This window comes from Carex rostrata, unplaced genomic scaffold, assembly GCF_964058835.1.
Source record: "Carex rostrata unplaced genomic scaffold, lpCarRost1.2 SCAFFOLD_36, whole genome shotgun sequence".
In the NCBI taxonomy this organism is placed as follows: Eukaryota; Viridiplantae; Streptophyta; class Magnoliopsida; order Poales; family Cyperaceae; genus Carex; species Carex rostrata.
In genome coordinates this window covers 110,001-115,000 of record NW_027601209.1, presented here as the reverse complement: position 1 = coordinate 115,000, position 5,000 = coordinate 110,001, and positions in this window count along the sequence as shown.

Here is a 5,000-nt window from a genome sequence, read left to right as displayed (position 1 = left end):
CGGATGCGGCCACGCGTTGGGGAAAACTAAGCGGATCCAGCCAAGTGTTGGGGAAAAATGGCCCGAAAACAGCCCAGCGGCAAGCGGAAGCAGCTAACGTTGGGGAAAAGTGACCCGAAAACAGTTAAGCGGGGGAAAACTAAGCGGATGCGGCCACGCGTTGGGGAAAACTAAGCGGATACGGCCAAGAGTCGGTGGAAATAGGCCCGAAAACAGTCCAGCGGCAAGCGGAAGCGGCTAACGTTGGGCAAAAGTGACCCGAAAACAGTTCAGCGGGGCAAATTTTTGAAATTTTTTTTGAAATTTTGAAATTTTTTTGAATTTTTGAAATTTTTGAAGTTTTTTTGGGATTTTGGACTTTTTTTGAATTTTTGAATTTTTTGAATTTTTTTGAATTTTTTTGAATTTTTTGAATTTTTTTTGAATTTTTGAATTTTTTTTTTTTTTTTGAATTTATTTGATTTTATAAATTTTTTGTGATTTTTTGAGATTTTTTTGAATATTTTACATGGGTGATTTCGACTTGGGGGATTTTCAGGGGGTGGTAACCCTGGGCGTGGCTAGAGCCTCAAAATGCATATTCCCCTATAGGGGGGCAAGGTTTTCAAAAATGGGTGCCCCCTCATGTACACGCGCGTGGGTGTACATGGCCCCGTCGGTGCCAGCGTGGGTGGAAAATGGCCCGAAAACAGCCCAGCGGCAAGCGGAAGCGGCTAACGTTGGGCAAAACTGACCCGAAAGCAGTATAGCTTGGAAAATTAAGCGGATGCAGCCAATTGTTGGCGAAAACTAAGCGGATACGGCCAAGTGACGGTGAAAAATGGCCCGAAAACAGTCCAGCGGCAAGCGGAAACGGCTAACGTTGGGCAAAAGTGACCCGAAAACAGTTCAGCTGGGGGAAATTAAGCGGAAGCAGCCAAGCGTTGGGCAAAACCAAGCGGATACGGCCAAGAGTCGGTGGAAAATGGCCCGAAAACAGTCCAGCGGCAAGCGGAAACGGCTAACGTTGGGACAAAGTGACCCGAAAACAGTTCAGCTGGGGAAAATTAAGCGGATGCAGCCAAGCGTTGGGGAAAACTAAGCGGATCCGACCCAGAGTCGGTGGAAATTGGCCCGAAAACAGCCCAGCGGCAAGCGGAAGCGGCTAACGTTGGGGAAAAGTGACCCGAAAACAGTTCAGCGGGGGAAAACTAAGCGGATGCGGCCACGCGTTGGGGAAAACTAAGCGGATACGGCCAAGTGTTGGGGAAAAATGGCCCGAAAACAGCCCAGCGGCAAGCGGAAGCGGCTAACGTTGGGGAAAAGTGACCCGAAAATAGTTAAGCGGGGGAAAACTAAGCGGATGCGGCCACGCGTTGGGGAAAACTAAGCGGATGCGGCCAAGTGTCGGTGGAAATTGGCCCGAAAACAGCCCAGCGGCAAGCGGAAGCGGCTAACGTTGGGCAAAAGTGACCCGAAAACAGTTCAGCGGGGGAAAACTAAGCGGATGCGGCCACGCGTTGGGGAAAACTAAGCGGATACGGCCAAGAGTCGGTGGAAATTGGCCCGAAAACAGTCCAGCGGCAAGCGGAAGCGGCTAACGTTGGGCAAAACTGACCCGAAAAAAGTTCAGCGGGGCAAATTTTTGAAATTTTTTTTGAAATTTTTTTGAATATTTGAAATTTTTGAAGTTTTTTTGGGTTTTTGGACTTTTTTTGAATTTTTGAAATTTTTGAATTTTTTTGAATTTTTTTGAATTTTTTGAATTTTTTTTGAATTTTTGAATTTTTTTTTTTTTTTTGAATTTATTTGGTTTTATAAATTTTTTGTGATTTTTTGAGATTTTTTTGAATATTTTACATGGGTGATTTTGACTTGGGGGATTTTCAGGGGGTGGTAACCCTGGGCGTGGCTAGAGCCTCAAAATGCATATTCCCCTATAGGGGGGCAAGGTTTTCAAAAATGGGTGCCCCCTCATGTACACGCGCGTGGGTGTACATGGCCCCGTCGGTGCCAGCGTGGGTGGAAAATGGCCCGAAAACAGCCCAGCGGCAAGCGGAAGCGGCTAACGTTGGGCAAAACTGACCCGAAAGCAGTATAGCTTGGAAAATTAAGCGGATGCAGCCAATTGTTGGCGAAAACTAAGCGGATACGGCCAAGTGTCGGTGAAAAATGGCCCGAAAACAGTCCAGCGGCAAGCGGAAACGGCTAACGTTGGGCAAAAGTGACCCGAAAACAGTTCAGCTGGGGGAAATTAAGCGGAAGCAGCCAAGCGTTGGGGAAAACCAAGCGGATACGGCCAAGAGTCGGTGGAAAATGGCCCGAAAACAGTCCAGCGGCAAGCGGAAACGGCTAACGTTGGGACAAAGTGACCCGAAAACAGTTCAGCTGGGGAAAATTAAGCGGATGCAGCCAAGCGTTGGGGAAAACTAAGCGGATCCGGCCCAGAGTCGGTGGAAATTGGCCCGAAAACAGTCCAGTGCCAAGCGGAAGCGGCTAACGTTGGGCAAAAGTGACCCGAAAACAGTTCAGCGGGGGAAAACTAAGCGGATGCGGCCACGCGTTGGGGAAAACTAAGCGGATACGGCCAAGTGTTGGGGAAAAATGGCCCGAAAACAGCCCAGCGGCAAGCGGAAGCGGCTAACGTTGGGGAAAAGTGACCCGAAAACAGTTAAGCGGGGGAAAACTAAGCGGATGCGGCCACGCGTTGGGGAAAACTAAGCGGATCCGGCCAAGTGTCGGTGGAAATTGGCCCGAAAACAGCCCAGCGGCAAGCGAAAGCGGCTAACGTTGGGCAAAAGTGACCCGAAAACAGTTCAGCGGGGGAAAACTAAGCGGATGCGGCCACGCGTTGGGGAAAACTAAGCGGATACGGCCAAGAGTCGGTGGAAATTGGCCCGAAAACAGTCCAGCGGCAAGCGGAAGCGGCTAACGTTGGGCAAAACTGACCCGAAAACAGTTCAGCGGGGGAAAACTAAGCGGATGCGGCCACGCGTTGGGGAAAACTAAGCGGATACGGCCAAGAGTCGGTGGAAATTGGCCCGAAAACAGTCCAGCGGCAAGCGGAAGCCGCTAACGTTGGGCAAAAGTGACCCGAAAACAGTTCAGCGGGGGAAAACTAAGCGGATGCGGCCACGCGTTGGGGAAAACTAAGCGGATACGGCCAAGAGTCGGTGGAAATTGGCCCGAAAACAGTCCAGCGGCAAGCGGAAGCGGCTAACGTTGGGCAAAACTGACCCGAAAACAGTTCAGCGGGGGAAAACTAAGCGGATGCGGCCACGCGTTGGGGAAAACTAAGCGGATACGGCCAAGTGTTGGGGAAAAATGGCCCGAAAACATCCCAGCGGCAAGCGGAAGCGGCTAACGTTGGGCAAAAGTGACCCGAAAACAGTTCAGCGGGGGAAAACTAAGCGGATGCGGCCACGAGTTGGGGAAAACTAAGCGGATACGGCCAAGGGTCGGTGAAAAAGGGCCCGAAAACAGTCCAGCGGCAAGCGGAAGCCGCTAACGTTGGGCAAAAGTGACCCGAAAACAGTCCAGCGGGGGAAAACTAAGCGGATGCGGCCAAGCGTTGGGGAAAACTAAGCGGATACGGCCAAGCGTCGGTGAAAAAGGCCCGAAAACAGTCCAGCGGCAAGCCGAAGCGGCTAACGTTGGGCAAAAATGGCCAAAAGCGGTGGAGCAGGGCGGTCTGAATCTATGCATCCACATAAAATGGGGGGTAAACCTGGGGGATTTCCAGGGGGTGGTAACCCTGGGCGTGGCTGGAGACCCAAAATGCATATTCCCCTATAGGGGGGAAGGATTTTTGGAAGAGGCAGCCCCTCATGTACATGCCAAGCGGGGTGTACATGGCCCCTGTGGGTGCCTCCGTCGGTGTAAAATGGCCCGAAAAACAAGATTATGTTACCCGAAAACACGATTATGTTACCGAAAAAGCACGGTTGAGCGGGGGCAGTAAGCACGGTTGAGCGGGGGCAAAGAACACGGTTGAGCGGGGGCAAAAAACACGGTGCAGCGGGGACAAAAGACACGATTCGGGGGCAAGGAACACGAATATGTTACCGAAAAACACGGACCACGCGGGTTGAAATCCCCAGCCGTAGAACCGGCGAAACACGGTGGGGCAGGGCGTCTAAGCGTGGAGGCGCCCGTAAGACCGATGCGGGTTGAAATCCCCAGCCGTAAAGCCGGCGAAAAGCGGTCGGGCAGGGTGACTCCGCGTGGAGTTTCGCCCGTAAGGCCGATGCGGGTAGCCGCGCGGGTTGAAATCCCCAGCCGTAAAGCCGGTGAAACACGGTTCATTGGGGCGCCTAAGCGTGGAGGCGCCCCGCAGAGACCGAGCGGGTTGAAATCCCCAGCCGTAAAGCCGGCGAAACACGGTTCATTGGGGCGCCTAAGCGTGGAGGCGCCCCGCAGAGACCGAGCGGGTTGAAATCCCCAGCCGTAAAGCCGGCGAAACACGGTTCATTGGGGCGCCTAAGCGTGGAGGCGCCCCGCAGAGACCGAGCGGGTTGAAATCCCCAGCCGTAAAGCCGGCGAAACAAGTTCGGGCAGGGCGACTCTGCGTGGAGTTTTGCCCGTAAGACCGATGCGGGTAGCCGCGCGGGTTGAAATCCCCAGCCGTAAAGCCGGCGAAACACGGTTCATTGGGGCGCCTAAGCGTGGAGGCGCCCCGCAGAGACCGAGCGGGTTGAAATCCCCAGCCGTAAAGCCGGCGAAACACGTTCGGGCAGGACGTCTAAGCGTGGAGGCGCCCGTAAGACCGATGCGGGTAGCCGCGCGGGTTGAAATCCCCAGCCGTAAAGCCGGCGAAACACGGTTGAGCGGGGCGCCTAAGCGTGGAGGTGCCCTGCAGTGACCGAGCGGGTTGAAATCCCCAGCCGTAAAGCCGGTGAAACACGGTTGAGCGGGGCGCCTAAGCGTGGAGGCGCCCCGCAGAGACCGAGCGGGTTGAAATCCCCAGCCGTAAAGCCGGTGAAACACGGTTGAGCGGGGCGCCTAAGCGTGGAGGCGCCCCG